The sequence below is a fragment of the Manis pentadactyla genome, chromosome 2 (assembly GCF_030020395.1).
Source record: "Manis pentadactyla isolate mManPen7 chromosome 2, mManPen7.hap1, whole genome shotgun sequence".
Classification (NCBI taxonomy): Eukaryota; Metazoa; Chordata; class Mammalia; order Pholidota; family Manidae; genus Manis; species Manis pentadactyla.
Genome location: NC_080020.1, coordinates 54438499 through 54465863, shown reverse-complemented (window position 1 = coordinate 54465863; position 27365 = coordinate 54438499). Strand labels below are relative to the sequence as shown.

At 39.1% G+C, this 27365-nt stretch overlaps 1 long non-coding RNA gene across 1 annotated transcript in view; it reads left to right on the top strand.

Annotated features, from left to right (window-relative positions):
• Window positions 1–27365, top strand: part of LOC130680941 (uncharacterized) — a 130370-nt gene that overhangs the window by 86098 nt on the left and 16907 nt on the right. The gene's annotated exons all lie outside the window — the stretch shown is intronic.

Here is a 27365-nt window from a genome sequence, read left to right as displayed (position 1 = left end):
TGTATTTCTGTGGGGTCCGTCATGATTTCTCCTTTCTCGTTTCTGATTCTGTTGATGTGTGTTGATTCTCTTTTTCTCTTAATAAGTCTGGCTAGGGGCTTATCTATTTTGTTTATTTTCTCAAAGAACCAGCTCTTGGTTTCATTGATTTTTTCTATTGTTTTATTCTTCTCAATTTTATTTATTTCTTCTCTGATCTTTATTATGTCCCTCCTTCTGGTGACTTTAAGCCTCATTTGCTCTTTTTCCATTTTTGATAATTTTGACTTTAGACTATTCATTTGGATTTGTCCTTCCTTCGTTAAATATGCTGGATTGCTATATACTTTCCTCTTAAGATTGCTTTCACTGCATCCCACAGAAGTAGGGGCTTTGTATTGTTGTCATTTGTTTCCATATATTGCTTGATCTCTATTTTAATTTGTTCATTGATCCATTGATTACTTAGAAGCATGTTAAGCCTCCATGTGTTTGTGAGCCTTTTTGCTTTATTTGTAGAATTTATTTCTAGTTTTATACCTTTGTGGTCTGAGAAGTTGGTTGGTAGGATTTCAATCTTTTTGAATTTACTGAGGCTCTTTTTGTGGCCTAGTATGTGGTCTATTCTGGAGAATGTTCCATGTGCACTTGAGAAGAATGTGTATCCTGTTGCTTTTGGGTGTAGAGTTCTATAGATGTCTATTAGGCCCATCTGTTCTAGTGTGTTATTCAGTGCCTCTGTGTCCTTACTTATTTTCTGTCTGGTGGATCTGTCCTTTGGAGTGAGTGGTGTGTTAAAGTCTCCTAAAATGAATGCATTGCATTCTATTTCCTCCTTTAATTCTGTTAGTATTTGTTTCACATATGTTGGTGCTCCTGTGTTGGTTGCATATATATTTATAATGGTTATATCCTCTTGTTGGACTGAGCCCTTTTTCATTATGTAATGTCCTTCTTTATCTCTTGTTACTTTCTTTATTTGAAGTCTATTTTGTCTGATACTAGTACTGCAACACCTGCTTTTTTCTCCCTATTGTTTGCATGAAATATCTTTTTCCATTCCTTGACTTTTAGTCTGTGTATGTCTTTGGATTTGTGGTGAATCTATGGTAAGCAGCATATAGATGGGTCTTGCTATTTTATCCATTCTATTCCTCTGTGTCTTCTGATTGGTGCATTCAGTCCATTTACATTTAGGGTGATTGTTGAAAGATATGTTCTTATTGCCATTGCAGGCTTTAGATTCATGGTTACCAAAGGTTCAAGGTTAGCTTCTTTACTATCTTACTGTCTAATTTAACTCACTTATTAAGCTATTATAAACACTGTCTGATGATTCTTTATTTCTCTCCCTTCTTATTCCTCCTCCTCCAGTCTTTATATGTTGGGTGTTTTATTCTGTGCTCTTTTGTGTTTCCTCTGACTGCTTTTGTGGGTAGTTGATTTTATTTTTTGCCTTTAGTTAGTATTTGGTTGGTCTGCTTTCTTTGCTGTGATTTTGTTTTCTCTGGTGACATCTATTTAGCCTTAGGAGTGCTTCCATTTAGAGCAGTCCCTCTAAAATACCCTGTAGAGGTGGTTTGTGGGAGGCAAATTCCCTCAACTTTTGCTTGTCTGGTAATTGTTTAATCCCTCCTTCATATTTACATGATAATTGTGCTGGATACAGTATCCTCGGTTCAAGGCCGTTCTGTTTCATTGCATTAAATATATCATGCCATTCTCTTCTGGCCTGTAAGGTTTCTGTTGAGAAGTCTGATGATAGCCTGATGGGTTTTCCTTTGTAGGTGACCTTTTTTCTCTCTCTGGCTGCCCTTAATACTCTGTCCTTTTCCTTGATCTTTGCCATTTTAATTATTATGTGTTTTGATGTTGTCCTCCTTGGGTCCCTTCTGTTGGGAGTTCTGTGTGCTTCCGTGGTCTTTGCGACTATTTCCTCCCCTAGTTTAGGGAAGTTGTCAGCAATTATTTCTTCAAAGACACTTTCTATCCCTTTTTCTCTCTCTTCTTCTTCTGGTACCCCTATAATGCGGATATTGTTCCTTTTGAATTGGTCACACAGTTCTCTTAATATTGTTTCATTTCTGGAGATCCTTTTATCTCTCTCGGCATCAGCTTGTGTGCATTCCTGTTTTCTGGTTTCTATTCCATTAACGGCCTCTTGCGTCTTGTCCATTCTGCTTTCAAGTCCTTCCAGAGATTGTTTTATTTCTGTAGTCTCCCTCCCTACTTTGTCTGTTAGATCTTGCATGTTTCTCTGCAGCTCCATCAGCATGGTTATGACCTTTATTTTGAATTATTTTTTAGGAAGATTGGTTAGGTCTATCTCCCCAAGCTCCTTCTCAGGGGTTGTCTATGTTAGTCTGGTCTGGATCAAATTCTTATGCCTTTTCATTGTGATATAGGTAGTTGTGGGGACCTGGTGCGTGTGACACCTGGCAGAATATCCCTTCTTGCTAGTTTGTGGCCTTCCTCCCCTGGGAGAATGGCGACCCCTAGTGGCTTGTGCTGGGAAGCTGCGTGCAGACAGGGGCTCTTGATTCTTGCCTTCCCTTGGCAAGGTTTGGAGGAAGCTCTGTGCAGCTGCTGTAGGCATGGCGGGCCTCAGTTTGCTCCTCCGCTGTGGCAGTGCTGCGCTGGATGGTGAACTGGCAGGAGGCTGTTTATGGCTGTGAGGGGCCTCCAAGCTGTGCTGCCGCCCAGGGGGTTAGGGCACCCGGAGTTCCCTGGGATTCCTAGCTGCTGGGCTGAGTGCGCTGGGATGCTTCTGTCCAGCTGTGAGGCCCCTGTCCCTTTAAGACTTTCAAAAAGCACTCATTATTCTTTTGTCCCAACGGCACCAGCTGCAGGGACCCACTCGCAGGTTTTACTGTCCCGTTTCCCTAGTATCCAGCACACCACACACTGTGTGTCTACACTCCCGGTGCAGATGACTAGGGCTAGGTATTTAGCAGTCCTGGCCTCCCTCTCCTTCCCCGATCTGACTTCTCTTCTCCTGCCAGAGAGCTGGGGTGGGTGTGGCCCTCAGGTTCCACTGGGCCATGGCTTGTATCTTACCCCCTTTGTGAGGCGCTGGTTTCTCGCAGGTGTAGATGCAGTCTGACTGTTGAACTGTGTCCTCTGGTTTCTTTTAGAAATAGTTGTATTTGTTGTATTTTCAAAAATATATATGGTTTTGGGAGGAGATTTCCACTCCTCTTCTCACTCCGCCATCTTGGCTTCTCTTGCCTTTATTTCTTAACTTTAGACTTCAGGTGCACAGAATTGGGTTCATCTTAAATCCTGGGTAATGGCATACTGCCATCACTGGTACTTTTGTGTTTTATTTTATTTTTTTTGGTAATGTAATAAATGCCCACAAACTACCACAAATTCCAAGAATGAAAACATTAACAATGATTTGATTCTCCCATATACTCTTCTCTATAGCATGTTCTTGCCTTCCTGCTAGAAATAACCATTTCTCTAAGTTGCGGTTTATTGTTCTCTTGCCTTTTTTCTTTATTTCGTGAGTGTACGCTTAAACAAATTGTTGTTTAGTTTAAATTGTTTTTGAACTTTACTAAAAAGGTATCATATTGTATGTAATCTCCTAAGACTTGCTCTTCTCATTAAACAGTATGTTAAGAAGATTCATATGTACTGTTGCATGTAGTTACAATTCATTCCTTTTCACTGCCGCGTAATATCCAATAATTAATTTATACATTTCCTGATTGCTGGGCACTGTGAGTTGTTTCTAGTCTTGATTTTATGTCTGTTGCTGTTACAAAATTGCTATAAATATATTTTTTCTTAACAAGATACTTTTTCTTCAATTTTTGAAAATGGAAGTATAGTTGATGTATAATCTTATATTTGTTTAAGTATACAAAACAGTGGTTTAACAGTTACCCACATAATTAAATTCTTATCCCCAATATTGCATTTGCTATCTGTCAACATAGGAAGATGTTGTACAATCATGGGCTATATATCCAGGCTGTACTACCATCCCTGTGACTAACTTATATTATGATTGAGAATTTGTGTGCCTCTCTATCTCCCTTCAACTCCCATTCCACCCACCCCACCCCTTCCCCCATGGTAACCACCTGTCACTTCTTGGTGTACATGAGTCCACTGCTGTTTTGCTAAGTTTGTTTTGTTTTTATATTCCACAAATAAGTGAAATCCTATGGAATTTGTCTGTCTCCTCCTGGCTTATTTCATTGAACATAATACCTTCTAGGTGCATCTATGTTGTCACAAATGGCAGGATTTCTTTTTTCTTATGGCTGAATAATATTACATTGTGTATGTGTACCACATCTTTACTCATCTATTCATTTATCCATTTATCTAATAGCTTCTGTATCTTGGGTGTTGTAAATAATGCAGCCATAAACATAGGGGTGCATGTATCTTTTTGAATCAGGGATTTTGTTTTCTTCAGTTAAATTCCTAGAAGTGGAATTATTGGGTCATATGGTAGTTCTATTTTTAGTTTTTTGAGGAACCTTCATACTGTTTTCCACAGTGACTGCACCAACTGACCTTCTCACCAACAGCATAGGAGGGCTTCCTTTATTACACATCCTCACCAACACTTATTATTTCCTCTTTTGGATAATGTCCATTCTAACTGGTGTGAGATGATGTCTCATTGTGGATTTGATTTGCATTTCCCTGATGATTAGTGACATGGAACATCTTCTCCTGTGCCGGTATACCATCTTTATTTCTTCTTTGGAGAAATGCCTGCTCAGGTCCTTTGCCCATTTTTAAGTCAGGTTATTTGTTTTTTTGGTGTTGAGGTGTATGAGTTCTTTATATATTTTGGATGTTAACCCTTTATTAGAGAAATCATTTAGGAATATATTCTCTTATACTGTAAGTTGCCTTTTAGTTCTACTAATGGTATCCTTTGCTGTACAGAGCTTTTTAATTTGATGTAGTCCCACTTGTTCATATTTTGTTTCCCTTGCCTTAGGAGATGTGTCCAGGAAAAAATTGTTCACCTCATGTTCAAGAGATTTTTGCCTATGTTTTCTTCTAAGAGTTTAATGGTTTCATGTCTTACAATTAGGTCTTTGATCCGTTTCATGTTTACTTTTGTGTATGGAGTTAGACAGTGTTACGCTTTCATTGTCTTGTCTGTAGCTATGCAGTTTTAACAACAACAGCTGTTGAAGAGGCTGTCTTCCCTGTTGTATACTCATGGCTCCTTTACTATATAGTAATTGACCATATATGCATGGGTTTCTATCTGGGCTCTCTATTGCTGGGTTAGTCTGTTTTTGTGCCAGTACAGAATTGTTTTGATAACTGTAGCTTTGTAGTGTATCATGAAGTCAGGGAGCATAATTCCCCCAGCTTTGTTCTTCTTTCTCAGGATTGCCTTGTTTTTTCATGTCTTTTGTGGTTCCATATGAATTTTAGGATTCTTTTCTCTAGTTCACTGAATAATGCCATTGGTATTTGATAGGGATAGCATTGAATCTATAAGTTGCTTTGGGCTGGATGGTCATGTTGATAATGTTAATTTTTCCTATCCATGAGCATGGGATAGGTTTCCATTTATTGGTGTCTAATTTCTCTGATGAGTGTCCTACAGTTTTCTGAGTACAGGTCTTTCACCTCCTTGGCTAGGTTTATTCCTATTTATTTTATTCTTTGTGATTCAATTATAAATGAAATTGTTTTCCTGATTTATTTTTCTGCTAGTTCATTGTTAGTATAAAGGATTGCAACCAATTTCTGCATATTAACTTTGTATCCTGCAACTTTGCTGAATCCTGTTACTAGTTCTAATAGTTTTCTGGTGGAGTCTTTAGAGTTTTCTGTATATGGTGTCATGTCATTTGCAAATAGTGATAGTTTTACTTCTTCCTCACCAGTTTGGATGCCTTTTATCTTTCTATTTTATCTGATTGTTGTCACCAGGAATTCCATTGCTATGTTGAAGAGAAGTGGTGAGAGTGAACATCCTTGTCTTATTCCTGATCTTATAGGAAAAACTTTCAGCTTTTGCCATTGAGTATGCTGTTAGCTGTGAATTTGTCATATATGGCCTTTATTATGCTCTCTTTGTGGCCTACTTTGTGATCTGTTCTGGAGAATGTGTTCCATGTGCACTTGAGAAAAATATGTATTCTGCTGATTTTTAGTGGAATGTTCTGCAGATATTTGTTAAGTCCGTTTGATCTAATCTGTTGTTCAGTGCCTGTGTTTATTTATTTTCTGTCTGTTTGATCTTCATGTGAAAGTCCCCAATTATGAATGAGTTGCAGTCTATTTCCTTCTTTAGTTCTCTTAGTATTTGTTTTTCATATTTAGGTGCTCCTGTGTTGGGTGCATTGATGTTTATAATGGTTATATCCTCTTGTTGGACTGATCCCTTTGTCATTATGTAATGTACTTCTTTATCTCTTGTTACTTTCTTGGTTTTGAAATCTATTTTGTCTTTCACAAATACTGCTACTCCTGCTTTTTTCTCCCTATTATTTGCGTGAAATATCTTTTTCCATACCTTCACTTTCAGTCTGTCTATGTATTTAGGTCTGAGATGAATCTCTTTTAGGCCTCATATAGATGGGTCTTGTTGCTTTATCCATTCTGCCACCCTGTGTCTTTTGATTGGTGCATTCAGTCCATTTATATTTAAGGTAATTATTGATAGGTATGTCCTTATTGCCATTTTATTAATTATTTCCTGGTTATTTTTGTAGTTCCTGTTTCTTCTTCTCTTGTTCTCTTCTCTTGGTATATAATGGTATTGTTTAGTGTTGTGACTGAATTTCTTTTCTTTAAATTTTTCATGTATCTATTATAGCCGTTAGGTTTGTGGTTGCCATAAGATTCAAGGAAAGCTTCCTAAATATATTTTTGGTCTATGTTAAGTTGATCACTCTATTTCAAGTACAATCTAAAAGTAGTTCTTTTTTATTTTTCTTCCTTTTTAATACTTTATGTATCAGATGTCATAATCAGCATTTTTTGTGTATCCCTTGACTGATTTTGTATGTAGTCAGTTTCACTACTTTTGTTTTGTTTTGTTTTGTTTAATTTCATATTTGCTTGGTAAGTAATTGGTCTACTACCTTTACTGTGAGTTTATTTTCACTGGTGAAAACTATTTTGGTTTAAGAATATTTCCATCTACAGAAGTCCCTTTAATATCCTGTAATGCTAGTTTAGTGATGGTAAATTCCTTCAGTCTTCATTTATCTGGGGAATTTTTAATCTCTCTCTCTCTAAATTTTGAATGACAGTCTTGTTGGGTAGAAGATTCTTGGTTTAAAGTCCTTCTGTTTCAATACATTAAATGTTTCAAGCCACTCCCTTCTGGCCTGTAATGTTTCTACTGAGAAACTGCTGATAGACTAATGGGGCTTCTTTCTAAGTAATTTTTTGCCTCTCTGTAACTGCTTTCACTACCCTCTCTTTATCTTTACTTTTTGTTATTTTAATTATTATATGTCTTGGTGTTGTCTTATTAGGTTACCTGTTTTTAGGGGCTCTCTGTGCTTCCAGAATCTCAGTGTCTATTTCCTTCCCCAGATTGGGGAAGTTTTCAGCAATTATTTCTTCAAAGAGGCTTTCTACCTTTTTGTTTCTCTCTTCTCCTTTTGGTATCCCTATTATGTGAGTATTATAGAATTTTTGGAGGTGCCCTACAGCTCTCTGTATCCTCTCATTTCTAGAGATTCTTTTTTCTGTCTGTTCCTCAGCTTCATTGTTTTCCTGTTCTCAAATTTCCATTTCATTTATTGTCCTTTCTACTTTCAGCAATCTATAATTATCTTCCTCCATTGAATTTTCATTTCAGATACTGTATCCTTCAGCTTTGAGTGGTTCTCTTTCAACTCTTTGTCTCTTTTTTGAAGTCTCCTTGAGATTGTCAATACTTTCCTCAGATTAGGGAGCATACCTGTAACTGTTACTGTGAAATTTTTATCAAGAAGATGATGTCATTCATTTAGCCCTCTGGTGTCTTAACCTGTATTTTGTTTGAAACATATTCCTCTACCTCCTCGTTTTGTGAGGATTTCTCTGTTTCTTCTTTTGTATTAGATAGATCCACGACGCTTCCTGGTCTAGAGCATAATGGCACAATGAAGAAGGCATTCTGTGGTGCCCAGAAGCTCAAGGCTCTTTGCTCACCAGTGCCTGATTCTCCTTTGCAGTGGAGACTGAGTTGCTATTGGTGGGCTATGGGCTGCCTTTCTGTCTGTCTGCTAGCAGTGGCCTGTCTCAGTGGTGGCAGCTTGCCTCAGTCGGCCCTTTGTGAGCTGAACAGGGATGCTTCTGCTGGGATATTATGGGCAGGGTTGCCCTCTGCCTGTCCTGCAGAGATGGCAGCAGTGCTGGTCTAACAGGGTGGGTGGGGCAAGTGTACAGCACCAAAGCATGTAGCGGCATATAAACATTTTTATATGCTTCTGGTGCGTGTTCCTTTGTGGATACATTAAGAAGTACAGTTTTCTGCCACAGAATGGTTAATTAAATTCACTGGTTGGGAATGCTCAACTCTACAAGTAATGCCAAATTATTTTCCAAGGTAGTTGAACCAATTTACATCCTACTAGCAACATGTGGAACATGCTATTGATCTACATTCTCTCCAATACTTAGAATACCAGGTCTGTTTAGTTTTGCCAGTAAAGTGGCTGCAAAATAATGTTTCACTGTGGTCTTGCTTTTTTAAAGGCAGTGAATATGCATTCCCTATAAAGTCAGTTAGAAACAGTAAATATTGTAATTCAGAACCTCAGGTACACATACCTATAACCCCAAACCTACAAGATTCCCCCATGCTTCAGTACTGGCATGAAAAATATTTGCAATGGCATCATGGGATGAATATGGACAAGAGCATAGACAGTGTAGGGTTTCTTTCCTAAGCTACTTAGCAAGACAAATATAAACTCTCTGATTTTTTTACTGCTAAATATAATACAGCTCTTCAAGGAGTTGTAGCCTTTGGCAGTGAAGGAAAAAGATCTGGATTTCAGTTTTAGGATTCCTTTTGAATTCAAGGTCTGATTCCATAGGTACTATTTATGTGACATCAAATTAACTATTTTAACTTAAAGGATAAAATGTGGGTCTTTGTCATCACATAGGCTAGAGACTCAGGCGTTTGACTAGATTCTTCATGTTTAACCCCTCCGGTTAGCATTTATAGAAGGAGCCCCTCTTCTGCCGGAGTGCATGTTGTTACTTTCCTGTTCCACAGAGGAGCTGTAAATAACTGAGAGCATAAACAGGCAGGTGTTATATAAACACCAAATGCAACTGAACTTTCTTTCAAAAAGTGCCATAGTAAAACCAACAAGGTTCAAAGAATAATACTCTGAAGAAGAAAGCAACATAACAGCCTCAGAAATAAATGGATATTGCTAGTGAAACAAATCTACAATATTGACTTGGAGACAAAACCCAAACACCAAATCAACAATAACAATAACTAAAGAACAACAAAGGCTCTGTATAAAAGGAAGCAACCAATATTAAAATAAATAAAATGTCATCCTGTAACTGGAAGTACTGCTCTATGTATAAAGCCTCTCATTTTCCTTTTTTCTTTCATTTGATCCACACAAGTTTATGAGCATCTAATATCAGCCACTAGTTACTGATGTTGAATACATAATAGCAAAGATGGCTCATTGGAGGCAGGGGACATTTAAATGGAGGCAAGCTCCTATGTGGCTGAAGAGCAGAAAAGATATCAAATGGGATGTAACATCTGAAAGAGACCTTAAAGAATTGGGCTGGTGGAGACCACTGCAGACTGTGTTCCAGAGAGAAAGAAGGCACAAGCAGAAGCACAAATCTGTAAAATCATTATGCTCTGGAACAAGAAGAAATAGTTCAGCATAATTGCACAGGGGTAGGAGGGGATGTTTGAAAAGACAGATGAAGGCTATGTTGGGCCGATTGTTTAGGCTGAAGGTGACTACTACACAATCAGAACTGGCATCAACCCTGGAAGGCATGCATTGCCCCACATAACTGGAAAGTCAAGGGAATGCCTAATCCAAATTGGGTCCAGGGACTCCCACCTGCTCTCTAAATTTCACCTGTTTCCTTTCCGTTGACTTCATTATCATGTTATACTTGTTAACTCCTGGCAGCTGCAGTCTTTTATCATCGTTACTTGAAGTAGTCTCCCCAGAAAAATGAGCCTATCCTTCTCAGTTGTTCAGACAAGTCTCCGAATTGAGATTTATTGGTCTGATTTAAGTAATTTCTGCCTATCCCTGAACCAGTTGCTCTAGGAGGATGTGTCAACTGTCTATTCCTAGAGCCAAGAAGAGGGATCAGTGCAGCCAAACCATATGGAACATGGAGGGAAGGGGGCTAGATCTCCAAAGGAATCTTAAGAGCACTACCTAAAAGAAAACTGGGTTCCATGTAGGCAAAATAGGTGTTTCTCCCAGGTGTTTCTCCCAGGGCTGTATTCTGGGGGCTCTGAAACCAATCCAAAGAATATGCAACTGATGCATCAATAGAGGGCCTTTGAACATTTTCCAGTGGAAAAGAAGTGTGATTAGACCTGTTCCAGAATGATAAGTCCCCAGGATGGGGAACAAATAAGACTTGGAAGTGACTGAAATTGTTGAGAACAGAGATAAGAGGAGCCAGTGATAATGTCTGGAAAAGAAGATAAGGTGTGGATAAAATGAGAGTTCCGGTGGCCAGGATTCTCACCTGGCCGTGGTTGACTAGCTCACTGCACACCTGTGGGCAATACATAGCTGTTGACTCTATAAAAAGAGCTCCACGCAGTGCTCTGGGCACAACACAGTGGCAGGGCTGCAAGCTGCAGAGAGCAGAGCAGAGGCTGGAGTGGTGGCAGCACCGAGGACAGAGACCCAGAGGATGGCTGTGCAGGATGAATGTGCAGTGAGGCCTGGAGGATGGCTGTGTGGGACAACTGTGCAGAGAGGCCCGCGGGACAGCTGTGCAGACAGAGGGGCCCAGAGGCAGAGACCAGCTTGCTGCATGCAGACTCACTCTGAGTGAACGCGATTCTAGTGACTGACCTGCCACCTGGAAATAAAGTTGGGTATAACCCTTTCACCCCAAGAATGTTTTGCTGTCATTTTCTTTGGTCACACTGAATCCATAGCAAACTTGCCCGGGAATGAAACCCATTGGCAAGACATAAGGGTATGAACTGGAATTTTGATCCTGCTGTTTGATGCATTAGAGAGACATTTGGAAACTTTATCGACTTGGTTATTGGCTGAATTCTGTGGAAAAGAAAATAGGACATCAAAGATGGCTGTTGCTTTCAAGTCTGGTCAAATGGAGAAACAGGGAGTTAGGAGGAGAAGTTGTTTGGGGGTGAAACTAGTTTATCATGGCAAACTGAGTTTGAGGATAAATGGTGTTCTCACTAAAGATTTTCATCTGGCAGCTGGGAAGTGAAGTCTGAGTAAAATCCAGAAGGAGAGTCAGGTCCAAACAGGTGACAGTGGGAAACACCAAGGTAATCCCAGTAGGCAGAAAGGTCGGAGAAGGGCAAGAGCAATCCTGGAGCAGGAAGTGTCCAGTCCAGCTGGTTTCCTCTATTCACACCCAGCAGTTGCTTGCGGGGTCCCTAAAGGTAGCGAGAGAAGTCGAGGACCTGGGGTTTTGCCCAGCTGGTCACCATGAATAGGAAACAGATAATAAAAGAATACAGGGCAGATTCTTTTCTTGATCTCTGCCCTGACAGTTGAAAGTTTTCATTGTTCTTACTATTCATTTCTCATGTTTATCCCAATCCTCCAAGTTTGGTAGCCTGTCTGCAGAATCTTCCCATTCCCCAGTCTCTAATTAGTTGTTGTCAGACTAGCTCCTCTATGGATTATCAGATCCCCCATGTCTGTCACACTCCTTCCAGAATCTCCTGTGAAAGAAGCTATCCTGATATGGGACTAGGATCTTTGCTTTGCATCAGATTTGGTGAGTGGCTGTGGACATGTTATTGGCCTTGAACTTTTAACTTCAGTTTCTTCATCTGAAAGAAGTTACTGTATCTGCTCCACAGGGTTGTCATGAAGATTAAGAAAAATATGTATGGTGCAGAAGCAATACTGTTGTGTTTAATTGCCCAAATGTGTATCCTAGGGAAAAATAATTTTTAAGACGGAGGAGTTCAAATATGGAGGTTCAGTTTCTCTGTTGTTGAAATTTTCACTTACTCCTCATAGGATCTTCCCCCATGCCACTCTCCTCAGGATCACATAGACAAGCTCAGTTTGATATTCCCAGGAAGATTCTTCAGGCCCACAGGATCACAGCATCTGAACAGATGGAAGCATGAGGTGGCCTCCCTCTACCTTCACTGTGAGCACAGTGAGGCTTTGTCATGCCAAGGACCCTCATCAGGTTCTGAGTGTGCAGAAGCTTCCAAACCCATGAGCTGCCCTCTCTTCCTCTCAGCTTTCACGAATGAGCCAGCATACTATGTCAGTATTAGTACCAACAAGGTCAGAAAATAGGGATGTCATATGTCTGAGTGGTGTACCATTAGTAGAAGTAATGTAGGGGAAAGCCTGGCATATAATAAGTAGGAAATGGGATGGGAACAGGCATGGGAATCTCTGAGCACTGTGGGAGGGAGTTATGAGCACAGACATAAAGGTGAGCTGTGAAGACACGTGATGAAAAGGAAATGGTACCATCTAGGAGAGGTGAAAGTCAGGATTTTCTGCTTTATTCATTTGTTACATATTAAAGAGCCCACATCCTCTTTGCCCTTTAAATATTGTGGTATCCCTCCAAAAGGAGTGAAGCAGGATGATGTGGATAGCTACTATAGGTGGCGATGGAGAGGAACAAGAGGCCTGTGAGTACTACAGGTAGGGACCATGCACAGCAATGCGGATTTCTCATTGCCACAGTGGGACCTGGCCAGCATCAAGTGCATGCATAGGAATGAGTTTTTAATGAATCTTGTTATTTTGAAAGGGCCGTTCATCTGTCAGGCTGACCCCAAAGAAATACAACTGTCAGAAGCCCTGGAGAAAGCTCTTCTTTTGAGTACTCTGATTACAGCTGGTGCTGTCACTCCACAGAATGAAATGATTTATGCAGCAGGAAGATGGCTGGCTGCAGGGCAACAGGGGAATTTTCTTCTGCAGGAATTTCTGTCCTGGCCTTTCCTGACCCTTCACCCTGCTGATTGAAATTTAAAAGTAAAATGAATGCCTTCCTATGAGTCATTGCATTTTCCTACCCTGCACTGAGCATAACTTGCTCCTTGGGGGGGAAATGGGATAAAGGGTTCTGTTCAGTCAAATGTCTGAATTAATGATCTCCCCAAGCATCTTAGATTTAGATGGCAGATTTGAGAATATGAAAAACATGGTATTTTCAGTGAGAGATATAGTTTTATTGGGGCTTATTATAGAAAAAGAAGATAATAAATAGGTGAAGAGACTCTAGTGAAGAGGGCAACCCCAGTTGGAGGGTGATTTTGGGCTATTCCAGTGAACTGACAACCTTGTCTCCAAGCTGCTAGTGTTGACCTGGTTTCAGGAAATTAATTCCCAGAAACACCACCCCTGACCTTACCAAAGTGGGTGGTAGAGAGAGGACAAATTATATTAACCTTAGATTTGCTGGAACAAATCTGGTAATTTAATTGAAAAAGAATTGGTGTCAATTTGATTGTGGGGCAAGAAGGCCAAAAGAAACCATAAGGCCATTTTTTATTTCCCTGAAATTGCTCTAGAGACAGTTTTGACATTTCAGCCAAAAGTTTCCAAGATCTTACTGCAATAGTCCTCTGACACTACAGGAAAGGCCACATCAGAAAGTCAAAGAGAATGGGTGTATGTTGTACATAATGGGCAAATAGCCTATGTGCTTGGCCCAGCTTGAGGTTGGCATTATTTTTTCTAGCTAGAAGTCTCCCCCAAAGCCATTAGCATCCATGACAAGGCCATTTAGAGATAGTGAAGCTAGAAATAAAAAGACCACATTCAACAGCTGGGGCAAGCAGCTTCACTGAGAGAGGACAGTGTCTGAGTGGACCTGGGAACACCTCTAGTTAAGATGGCTGCTTGGACAGCCTTCACCAGAGCAGCTTCAAGTGGAAGGACAGAGAGAGACCTGAAAGAGAGGGTTCCTAAGATTCTTTCAGCCACTAAGCAGACTGTGTCAAGTGCCAGAGGATTATACATGAAAGCAAAGCACTTTGCGTTTAATAAGGGAGGAAAAATATACATAAATAGCTATAGTGTAAGACATACTATAGTAAATATCATAAGTATACAAAGTCTCACAGCTAGCTTTCTGGCAATCTCTTGGACCCACTGGGCCTAAGAGTGACTGCCTGGCAAATCAAGGTGACACTGTAGGAAACAACAAACATAGAAAGTAAGCACTACAGGCAGGGAATTTTGTGTGTGGCATGCTGCTGCATTACTGTTGCAGTAAGAGCCAGGATAACAACAATAGCAGCTCAGAGGATTAAAGATGGTGGCATGAGAGGTGAGACAGAGAACCCCTCCCAAAACCATGTATAATATGAAAATATAGTTAATACAACTAATCCTAAAAGAGCAACAGGAGAGAAGGCTGCGCCAGACTGCATAAACCTGGAGAAAAGAGCAGACCTCACATAACAGGGCAAAGTACCAAAGCCTTGATCTGGCAGGAACCAAGCCCTTCCCCTACCCCAGTTTGCCAGTGGGAGGAAGAGAAACAGAATGTGGAGGGAAGGAAGTGTAAGCCTAGGACTGCTTAACATCCAGTCCTGGAGATCTGCTTTGGGAGCACAAACCTACATTGCATGGTGCTCTGGTGATTAGTGGGGTTGGAAAGCTAAGATGGGCAGAATACTTCAAGAGACTGAGATTCCAGCCATTTGTGGAAAACAGGGATCCACATCTGGCTGCTTTGGGACAAAAGAAAGGCAGGCAGTTGGAGAGATTTCCTAACAGTAAGAGGGATGCTAAAGGGGCAAGAATTGCACAGAACTTGCTGCTCAGGAGAAAGGCTAGGTGGACAAAATTGTCCAGGCAGACTATGCCCAGCAGGTTGGGAACTTTCAGAAGCTTCAGGTGCTCCAATGCCCTTGCCTGGCTATGCAGCTCCAAGGCCCCACCACCACGATGATACACAGCCTGCTGCACCTTCCTCCTGACCAGCAAGCACTGGCTCCCAAACTGGCAGTCCCTGCCCTGGCATCAGGCCAGCTGGAGGGAAGCTCTGTCTACAGCAGCTACAGATGCAAAGCACAGAGGCTTACACCTATGTGCTCAGCCCACTGGTTCTGGCAGTGGAGACAGGAACAGAAGCAGGGAAAAAGGAAACAGCTCTTTCCTCCCGCCAGGCACAAGCGCCACTCCCCTGTGACCCCCAACATCACTCCAGGGGCTAAGCAGCTCTAGAGACTAGAGCTTCTGGGAACTATAGGGCACCACATACAAATATGAAATGTCAAGGAAACCTGGTTCAAACAAAAATCCCACAAAAACCAGAAAAAAGGCCAAGTGAAACCAAACTCATCAATCTTCCTGAAAGAGAGCTCAAAATGAAAATTATAAACATGCTCATGGAGGCACGGAAAAATATTCAGAACTCAGGGATGAATTAAGGATGGAGATTCCATCAAGAAATTCCATATCAAAATTGAAACATACAATGGAGGGATTTAAAAGCAGATTATATGTAGTAGAAGAGATGGTAAATGGAATAGAAATTAGAGAAGAGCAATACAAAGAAGCTGAGGCACAGAGAGGAAAAAGGATGTATAGGAATGAAAGAATATTGGGAGAACTGTGTGACCAATCCAAATGGAACAATATTTGTATTATAGGGGTATGAGAAGAAGAAGAAGACAGAAAAAGGGATAGAAAGTGTCTTTGAAAAGGTTATTGCTGAAAATGTCCCCAATCAGGGGAAGGAGAAGGTCTCTCAGGCCATGGAGGTGCACAGATCTCCCAACACAAGGGACCCAAGGAAGACAATAGCAAGACATAGAATAATTAAAATGGCAAAGATCAAGGGTAAGGTTAGACTTTTAAAAGCAGCTGGAGAGAGAAAAAAGATCACATACAAAGGAAAACCCATCAGGCTATCATCAGACTTCTCAGCAGAAATCTTACAGGCCAGAAGGGAGTGGCATGATGTATATAATGTGATGAAGCAGAAGGGTCTCAAACCAAGAACACTCTACACAGCAATATTATTATTTTAATTGAAGTAGGGATTAAACAATTTTCAGATAAGTAAAAGCTGAGAGAATTTCCTTCCACAAACCACCTCTAAAGTGCATTTTGGATGGACAGCTATAGATGGAAATGATCCTAAGGCTAAATAGCTGTCATCAGAGGAAATAAAACAACAGTAAAGTAGACCAATTAATTACTAAGCAGGTGCAAAATCAAATCAACTACCCCTAAAGTCAATCAAGTGATAGACAGAATACAGAATATGATACCTAATATATAAAGAATGGAGGTGGAAGAAGAAGGAGAGAGAAAAAAAAGAACCTTTAAGCTGTGCTTGTAATAGCATACTTAGTTAAATTGGACAGTTAGATAGTAAGGGAATTACCCTTGAACCTTTGGTAACCACGAATCTAAAGCCTGCAATGGCAATAAACGCATACCTCTAAATAATCACCCTTAATATAAATGGTCCGAATGCACCAATAAAAAGACATACAGTCACTGAATGGAGAAAAAAAACAGTCTATATGCTGCCTACAAGAGACTCACTTCAAACCCAAAGACATACACAGACTGAAAGTAAAGGGATGGAAAAAGATATTTCATGCAACTAATAGGGAGAAAAAACCAGGAGTTGCAGTACTTGTATCAGAAAAAATAGACTTCAAAACTAAAGTCACAAGAGACAAGGAAGAACATTACATAATGATAAAGGGGTCAGTCCAACAAGAGGACATAACCATTATAAATATCTATGCACCCAACACAGGAGCACCTACATATGTGAAACTAATACTAAGAGAATTAAAGGAGGAAATAGCATTCAATGCATTCATTTTAGGAGACTTCAACACACCACTCACTCCAAAGGACAGATCAAAAAGACAGAAAGTAAGTAAGGTGACAGAGGCACTGAACAACACATTAGAACACATGGACCTAATGGACATCTACAGAGCACTCCATCCAAAAGCAACAGGATACACATTTTTCTCAAGTGCACATGGAATATTTTCAAGAATAGATAATGTTAGACCACAAAGAGAGCCTCAGGAAATTCAAAAAGATTGAAATGTAAATGGTCTGAATGCACCAATAAAAAGGTATGAAACTCTCAAACCACAAAGGTATGAAACTAGAAATAAATGCCCAAAGAAAATGAAAAATCCCACAAACATATGGAGGCTGAACAACATGCTCTTAAATAGTCAGTGGATCAATGGCCAAATAATGTCAGAGATCAAGCAATATATGGAGACAAATGACAACAATAATTCAACACTGCAAAATCTGTGGGACACAGCAAAGGCCACGCTAAGAGGGACATTTATTGCAATAGAGGCCTGCCTCTGTAAAGAAGAACAATCCCATATGAACAGTCTAAAGTCAAAATTAATGAAACTAGAAAAAGAAGAAGAAATGAGGCCAAAAGTAAGTAGAAGGAGGGACATAGTAAAGATTAGAGCAGAAATAAATAAAATCAAGAAGAATAAAACAATAGAAAGCATCAGGGAAAGCAGGAGCTTGTTCTTTGAGAAAATGAACAAAATGGACTTATGAAGAAAAAAAGTCTAAACACATAAACAGAATCAGAAATGAGAAAGAAAAATTCACTACAGACACCACAGAAATACAAAGAATTATGAGAGAATACTATGAAAAATTATATGCTAACAAACTGGATAACCTAGAGGAAATGAACAACTTTCTAGAAAAATGCAAGGACGAAGAAACAGAAAATCTGAACAGACCAGTTACCAGCAATTAAATTGAATTGGTAATCAAAAAATTACCTAAGAGCAAAATCCTGTACCAGATGATATCACTGCTGAATTTTTATCAAACCTAATACCCATCCTTCTTACAGTTTTCCAAAAAGTAGAAGAGGAGGGAGTACTCCCAAACACATTCTTTGAGGCCAGCATCACTTTAATATCAAAACCAGGCAAAGACAGCACAAAAAAAGAAAATTACAGACCAATATCCCTGATGAACATAGATGCAAAAATATTCAACAAAATATTAGCAAACCAAATACAAAAATATATGAAAAAGACCATCCACCATGATCAAGTATGACTTATTCCAGGGATGCAAGGATGGTATAACATTTGAAAATCCATCAATGTCATGCACCACATCAACAAAAAGGACAAAAACCACATGATTACTCCATAGATGCTGAAAATGCATTTCACAAAATTCAACCACCATTCATGATAAAAACTCTCAACAAAATGGGTATAGAGGGAAGTACCTCAACATAATAAAGACCATATATGACCAACCCACAGCCAACATGATACTTAACATTGAGAAGCTGAAAACTTTTCCTTTAAGATCCAGAATAAGACAAGGATGGCCACTCTCCCCACTTTTATTCAACATAGTACTGGAGGTTCTAGCCATGGCAATCAGACAACACAAAGAAATAAAAGGCATCCAGATTGGCAAGGGAGAAGTTAAACTGTCCCTGTTTGCAGATGACATGATATTGTACATAAAAAACCCTAAAGACTCCACTTCAAAACTACTATATATAATATCTGAATTCAGCAATGTTGCAGGATACAAAATTAATACACAGAAATCTTTGGCATTCATATACACTAACTATGAACTAGCAGAAAGAGAAATCAGGAAAATAGTTTCATTCACAATTGCATCAAAAAGAATAAAATACCTAGGAATAAACCTAAGGAAGGAAGTGACAAACCTATACCCTGAATACTGCAAGACACACATGAGAGAAATTAAAGAAGACACCAATAAATGGAAACACATCCCGTGCTCATGGATAGGAAGAATTAATATTATCAAAATGGCCATCCTGCCTAAAGCAATCTATAGATTCAATGCAATCACTATCAAAATACCAACACTGTTCTTCACCAAAGTAAAGCAAATCATTCTAAAATTCGTATGGAAACAGAAAAGACCCTAAATAGCCAAAGCAATCTTGAGAAGGAAGAATAAAGTTGAGGGGCATTATGCTCCTCAACTTAAAGCTCTACTACAAAGTCACAGTAATCAAGACAATTTGGTACTGGCACAAGAACAGACCCATAGACCAATGGAACAGACTAGAGAGCCCAGATATAAACCCAAGCATATATGGTCGATTAATATACGGTTAAGGAGCCATGGACTTATAATGGGGACATGACAGCCTCTTCAACAATTGGCATTGGCAAAACTGGACAGCTACATGTAAGAGAATGAAACTGGATTATTGTTTAACCCCATACACAAAAGTAACCTTGAAATGGATCAAAGACCTGAATGTAAGTCATGAAACCATAAAACTCTTAGAAAAAAACATAGGCAAAAGTCTCTTGAATATAAATATGAGCAATGGTTTCCTGAACACATCTCCTTGGGCAAGGGAAACAAAATAAAAAATGAACAAATGGGACTACATCAAGCTTAAAAGCTTCTGTACAGCAAAGGACACCATCAGCAGAACAAAAAGGCATCCTACAGTATGGGAGAATATATTTGTAAATGACATATCTGACAATGGGTTAACATCCAAAATATATAAAGAACTCACATGCCTCAACATCCAACATGCAAATAATCCTATTAAAAAATGGTCAGAGGATATGAACACTTCTCCAAAGAAGAAATTCATATGGCCAACAGGTACATGAAAAGATGCTCCACATTGCTAATTATTGGGGAAATGCCAATTAATACCACAATGCGGTATCACTTCTCACCAGTTAGGATGGCCAACATTGAAAAGACTAGGAACAGCAAATGTTGGCGATGATGTAGAGAAAGGGTAGGTGGGAATGTAATCTAGTTCAACCATTGTGAAAGCAATAATGTGATTCTTCAAAAAACTAAAAACAGAAATACCATTTGACCCAGAAATTCCACTCCTAGGAATTTACCCAAGGAAAACAACTTCTCAGATTCAAAAAGACATAGGCGCCACTCTGGCAACCCTATGTCAATCTCTGTATTTTCTGCAGAAAAGCTAGGAACCACTGATCTAACCCAACCTCTCATTTTATAGTTGAGGAAAGAGTCCTAGAGTGGAGATACGCTGTACCAGTTAATAGAGGAATCAGACAGAGTTTCCTGGCTCTGAAGTGTAGAAGATATAGCTGTAAAAATAGGTACAGTAGAATACATTACACAGAGCATTACTGGTCACATTTGAAAACCTAAGTTTTATCATATAGGCAATGGCAAATTATGGAATATTTTGATAATGGGAAATGATATATGTTGCAACTGATCTGTGAACAAAGCACAGCATAAATGCCTACAAGGAAAGAGATCAATTCAAAATTTAATGCCTAATTACTTTGATCTATAAAAGAAAGTCTTTTTATATCTTTGAATATTTTTGAGGAAATTTTATAAAACATAAAATGAACCATTTAAAAATGAACAATTCAGTGGCATTTAGTACATTCACAATATTGACCCACAACTATCTCTATCTAATTCCAAAACATTTTTAATACCAAAAAAGGAAACTTCATACATATTAAAAAACTTTATTTCTGTGGGAAATACTATCTTATTTTATTTTTTATTAAGGTATCAGTGATATACGATCTTAAGAAGATTTCACATGAGCAATACTGTGGTTACTGCATTCACCCCTATTGTCACTGTTCCCCATTGCAGTCACTGTTCCTCAGCGTAGTAAGATGCTATAGAGTTACTACTTGTCTTCTCTGTGTTATACTGCCTTCCGTGTTACTCCCCCCAACACCATGTATGCCAATCATAATACCCCTCAATCCCCTTCTTCCTACTTCCCCACCCATCTTTCCCACCCCCACTCCTTTGGTAACTGCTAGTTCCTTCTTGGAGTATGCGAGTTTGTTGCTGTTATGTTCCTTCAGTTTTGCTTCATTGTTATACTCCACAAATGAGGGAAATCATTCGGTACTTGTCTTTGTTTTCTTGTTATGGCTGAATAGTATTCCATTATGTATATGTACCACATCTTCTTTATCCATTCATCTACTGATGGACACTTATATTGCTTCTATATCTTGGCTGTTGTAAATAGGGCTATGACAAACATGGGGGTGCATATGTCTTTTTGAATCTGGGATATTGTTTTTTTTGGATAAATTCCTAGGAGTGGAATTCCTGGGTCGAATGGCATTTTTATTTTAGTTTTTTGAGGAACCTCCAGACTGCTTTCCACAATGGTTGAACTAATGTACATTCCCACCAGCAGTGTAGGAGGGTTCCCCTTTCTCCCCATCCTCGCCAGCATTTGTTGTTCTTTGTCGTTTTGGATGTTGGTCATCCTAACTGTGTAAGATGATAACGCATTGTGGTTTTAATTTGCATTTCCCTGATATTTAGCGATGTGCAGCATCTTTTCATGTGCCTGTTGGCCATCTGAATCTCTTCTTCAGAGAATTGTCTGCTCATATCCTCCTCCCATTTTTTATTAGGGTTATTTGCTTTTTGGGAATTGAGGTATGTGAGTTCTTACATATTTTTTATTTTAACCCACTGTCAGATATGTCATTTACAAATATAATCTCCCATTCTGTAGGATGCCTTTTTGTCCTACTGATGGTGTCCTTTGCTCTACAGAACCTTTTTAGTTTGATGTAGTGCCATTTGTTCATTTTTGCTTTTGTTTCTCTTGCCCAAGGAGATGTGTTCAGGAAAAAGTTGCTCATGTTTATATTCAAGAGATTTTTGCCTGTGCTTTCTTCTAAGAGTTTTATGGTTTCATGACTTACATTCAGGTCTTTCATATATTTTGAGTTTACATTGGTGTATGGAGTTAGACAATAATCCAGTTTCATTCTCTTACCTGTAGCTGCCCAGGTTTGCCAAGACCAATTGTTGAAGAAGCTGTCATTTCCCCATTGTATATCCATGGCTCCTTAATCGTGTATTAATTGACCATATATGCTTGGGTTTATATCTGGGCTCTCTAGTCTGTTCCATTGGTCTATGGGTCTGTTCTTGTTCCAGTACCAAATTGTCTTGATTACTACGGCTTTGTAGTAGAGCTTGAAGTCAGAGAGCATAATGCCCCCCACTTTATTCTTCCTTCTCAGGATTGCTTTGGCTATTCAGGGTCTTTTGTGTTCCCATATGAATTTTAGAAATATTTGCTCTACTTCAGTGAAGAATGCTGTTGGTATTTTGATAGGGATTGCATTGAATCTGTAGATTGCTTTAGGCAAGATACCCATTTTGACAATTTTAATTCTTCCTATCCATGAGCATGGGATTTGTTTCCATTTATTGGTGTTTTCTTTAATTTCTCCCATGCATGTCTTGGAGTTTTCAGGGTATAGGTCTTTGATCCCCTTTGTTAGGTTTATTCCTAGGTATCAATGTTTTTGATGCAATTGTGAATGGAATTGTTTCCCTGATTTGTGTTTCAGCTAGTTCATCATTAGTGGATAGGAATGTCACAGATTTCTGTTTATTAATTTTGTATCCTGCAGTTTTGGTGAATTCAGTTATTAGTTCTAGTAGTTTGTGCACGAATTCTTCAAGGTTTTTTAGGTAAAATATCATGTCATCTGGAAAGAGTGACAGTTTAACTTTTTCTTTACCAATCTGGATGCCTTTTAATTCTTTGAGTTGTCTGGTTGCCATGGCTAGGACCTCCAGTACTATGTTGAATAAAAGTGGGGATAGTGGGCATCCTTGTCTTGTTCCCCAACTTGAAGGAAAAACTTTCATATTTTCTCTGTTAAGTATGATGTTGGCTGTGGGTTTGTTGTATACATGGCCTTTTTTAATGTTGAGGTACTTGCCCTCTATACCCATTTTATTGAGAGTCTTTATCATGAATATTGAATTTTGTCAAATGCTTTTTCTGCATCTACAGAGATGATCATGTGTTTTCTGTCCTTCTTTTTGTTGATGTGGTGCATGATGTTGATGGATTTTTTAAATTTTATACCATCCTTGTATCCCTGGAATAAATTCTACCTGATCATGATGGGTGATTTTTTTATGTACTTTTGAATTTCATTTGCTAATATTTTGTTTTGTATTTTTGCATCTATGTTCATCAGGGATATTGGTCTGTAATTTTCTTTTTGTTGTCATATCTTTCCTGGTTTTGGTATTAAAGTGATACTGGCCTCATAGAATGAGTTTGGGAGTATTCCCTCCTCTTTTACTTTTTGGAAAACTTTAAGGTGGATGCATATTAGGTCTTCTCTAAATGTTTGATAGACTTCAGTGGTGAAGCCATCTGGTCCAGGGATTTTGTTCTTAGGTAGTTTTTTGATTACCAATTCAATTTCCTTGCTGGTAATTGGTCTGTACAGATTTTCTGTTTCTTCCTGGGTCAGCCTTGGAAAGTTGCATTTTTCTAGAAAGTTGTCCATTTTTTCTAGGTTATCCAGTTTGTTAGCATTTAATTTTTTATAGTATTCTTTCATAATTCTTTCTATTTCTGTGGTGTCTGTAGTGAATTTTCCTTTCTCATTTCTGGTTCTGTTTATGTGTGTAGACTCTCCTTTTTTTATTAATAAGTCTGGCTAGGGTTTTATTTATTTTGTTTATCTTCCCAAAGAATCAGCTACTTGTTTCTTTTTTTATTCTTTTGATTGTTTTCTTTTCAATTTTTTAATTTCAGCTCTTATCTTTATTATGGCCTTTCTTCTATTGACATTAAGCCTCATTTGTTCTTCTTTTTCTGGTTTCATTAATTGTGAGTTTAGGTTGTTCATTTGTGATTGTTCTCCTTTCTTGAGGTAAGTTTGTAGTGCTATATACTTTCCTCTTAGAACTGTCTTCACTGTATCCCACAGGTTTTGGGCTGTTGAGTTGTTGTTCTCATTTGTCTCCAAGTATAGCTTGATCTCTATTTTAATTTGGTCATTGATGCATTGATTATTTAGGAACATGTTGTAAGCCTTCATCTGTTTGTGGTCTTTTTTGTTTCCCTTGCACAATTCATTTCTGGTTTCTTACCTTTGTGGTCTGAGAAGTGGTTGTTAAAATTTCAATCCTTTTGAATTTACTGAGGCTCTTTTTGTGGTCTAGTGTGTGATCTCTTCTGAAAAACATTCCATGTGCACTTGAGAAGAATGTGTATCCTGCTCCTTTTGGGTAGAGTGTTCTATAGATGTCTGTTATTTCCATGTGTTCTAATGTGTTGTTCAGTGCATCTGTGTCCTTACTTATTTTCTGACTGGGTGATCAGTCCTTTGGAGTGAGTAGTGTGTTGAAGTCTCCTAAAATGAATGCATTGCATTCTATTTCCCCCTTTAATTCTTTTAGTATTTGTTTCACATATGTTGCTGTTCCTGTGTTGGGTGCATAGATATTTATAATGGTTATGTCCTCTTGTTGGACTGACCCCTTTATCATTATGTAATGTCCGTCTTTGTCTCTTGTTAACTTCTTTGTTTTGAAGTTTATTTTGTCTGATACAAGTACTGAAACTCTTGCTGTTTTCTTGCTATTAGTTGCATGAAATATGTTTTTCCCTCCCTTTGCTTAGTCTGTGTATGTCTTTAAGTTTGCAGTGAGTCTCTTGTAGGCAGCATAAAGATGAGTCTAGTTTTTTTAATCCATTGTGTAACTATGTCTTTTGATTCATGCTTCCAGTCTATTTACATTTAGGGTGATTATCGATAGATATGTACATATTGCCATTGTAGGCTTTAGATTTGTGGTTGCCAAAGGTGCAAGGGCAGATTCTTTACTATCTGTCAGTCCAACTTAGCTCACTTAGTACGCTATTTCAAACACACTCTAAAGGTTTTTTTTCTCCCTTCTTTTTCTTCCTTCTCCACTTTTTATACGTTAGGTGCCATATTCTGTAGTCTGTTTATCCCTTGATTAACTTTGTGGGTAGTTGATTTAATTTTGTATTTGCTTCATAATTAGTTGATCTACATCCTTTACTGTAGTTTTATTTCCTCTGGTGACAGCTCTTTAGCCTTAGGAGCACTTCCATCTAGGGCAGTCCCTTTAAAATACACTGTAGAGATGGTCTGTGGGAGGTAAATCACCTCAACATTTGCTTGTCTGGTAATTGTTAAATCCTAGCTCAAATTTAGATGATCATCTTACCAGGTAGAGTGTTCTTGGTTGAGACCCTTCTGTTTCATTGCATTAAATACATCATGCTATTCCCTTCTGGCCTGCAAGGTTTCTGCTGAGAAGTCTGATGATAGCCTGATGGGTTTTCCTTTGTGTGTGATCTTTTTTTCTCTTTCTACCAGCTTTTAATACTCTGTCCTTGTCCTTTATATTTGCCGTTTTGATTATTATATGTCTTGGTGTTGTCTTCCTTGTGTCCCTTGTGTTGGGAGATCTGTGCACTTCCATGGCCTGAGAGACTATTTCCTTACTCAGATTAGAAAATTTTCAGCAATTATTTCCTCAAAGACACTTTCTATCTCTTTTTTCCTCTCTTCTTCTGGTATCCCTATAACATGAATATTGTTCCATTTGGATTGATCACACAGTTCTCTTACTATTCTTTCATTCGTAGAGATCCTTTTTTCTCTCTGTGCCTTGCTTCTTTGTATTCCTCTTCTCTAATTTCTATTTCATTTACTGTCTCCTCTACCTCATCTGGTCTGCTTTTAAATCTCTCCATTGTATGTTTCATTTCAGATATTGTATTTTTCATAGTTTCCATCTCTTTCTTTTAGTTGTCCCTGAGATCTTGAATATTTTTCTATAGCTCCATGAGCATGTTTGTTATTTTTATTTTGAAATCTTTATCAAGAAGATTGGTGATTTCAGTTTTGCTTAGCCCTCTTTCTTGTGTTTATGAGATTTCCATTCATACATGTTTCTTTTGCTATTTCATATTTCTGATGATTGGTATGGAAGAATAACTCTATGTAGGTGGCACCCCCTAGTGCCCAGAAGCTCTACTCTCTAGAGCTGCACAGCCCCTGGAGTGAAGGTGGGTGGCGGTCACAGGTGAGTGGTACCTGTGCCTGCTGGGAGGAAAGAGCTCTTTCCTGCTTCCTGGCTGCAGTGCCTGCCTCCACTGCCAGGGCTAATGGGCCAAGCATGCAGAGAGGAGGTTCTGTGTTACACCCTTGTAGCTGCCATAGGCTTGGCTGCCCTCCAGGTGGTCTGGTGCGATGGCAGGGGCTGCAGTTTTGTGATCCAGTGGCTTCCAGGAGGAAGGTGTGGAAGGCTGTGAATCACAGTGGGGAGCCTTGGCACTGCATTGCCAGCCTGGGGGATGGAGTGCCGGAAGCTCATGAAAGTTCCTAACCTTCTTGGCTGTGTGCCGGGATGGTTTTTTCCACCTGTCCTTTCTTCTGAGCAGCAAGCCCTGTGTAATCCTTTCCCCCTTTTGCAGCCCTCTTGCTTTTGGGAACTCTTTCAAAGGGCCTGCTTTCTTTTGTCCTGGAGCAGCTAGCTGTAGATACCTGTTCTCCACAAGCAGCTGGAATCTCAGTCTCTCCAATTCTTCTGCCTGTCTTTGCTTTCCAACCCCACTAATCTCTAGAGTAGTGTGTAATGTAGGTTTGTGCTCCCAGAGCCAATCTCCAGGGGTGGGTGCTTAGCAGTCCTGGGCTTTATTTCTCTTCATCCCCTTTCTCTTCTCTTCTCCCTCCCCACTCCATTTCTCTTTGTCCCACCTACCCAAGAGCTGGGGTGGCAGGAAGGCTTGGGTTCTGCTGAATCGTGGCTTTGCTACTTTACGCTTTCCCATGCTGTCTTCTCTTTTCCCCAGATGTAGGCCATTTGTTGCAGTCTTCTTTCTGATTGCTCTTTCAGGATTAGTTGTATTTGCTCTATTTTCGTGTTATATGTGCTTTGGGGAGGAGGTTTCTGCCTCACTTCTCATGCCATTTTTTTTATATATAAAATCTTATATGTTACAATTAATATCTGGTAATGAAGGACTGGAAGAGTCTTTCCCAGGTACTGACTGACTGAATTTGCACAAAGTCAAGGAAATTGTTTGTCATTTCTCTTTGTTTCAAAAGTGTTTGGTAACTGAGAGCTCATTGTAGCATTTTTTGTTTTATATCTAGAAGGTCTTTGCGTTCTGGTAGCTGAAAGATTTCCTTCTCAGTTTATCTGAGCAGACAATTCATTGAAAAGATTGACACTGCTTAACAATTTGAATCCCTTACAGTTACTTGGTTCTCTTAGCATTTAACAAAAAAGCCATTCTTAGATACCCGGCTAGCAGTGTGCTCTGAACAGCTATCAAATGGATGAGACATTTATTTCCCTCTCTGTCTATATGCATACAGGGATCAACATCTCTCTCGC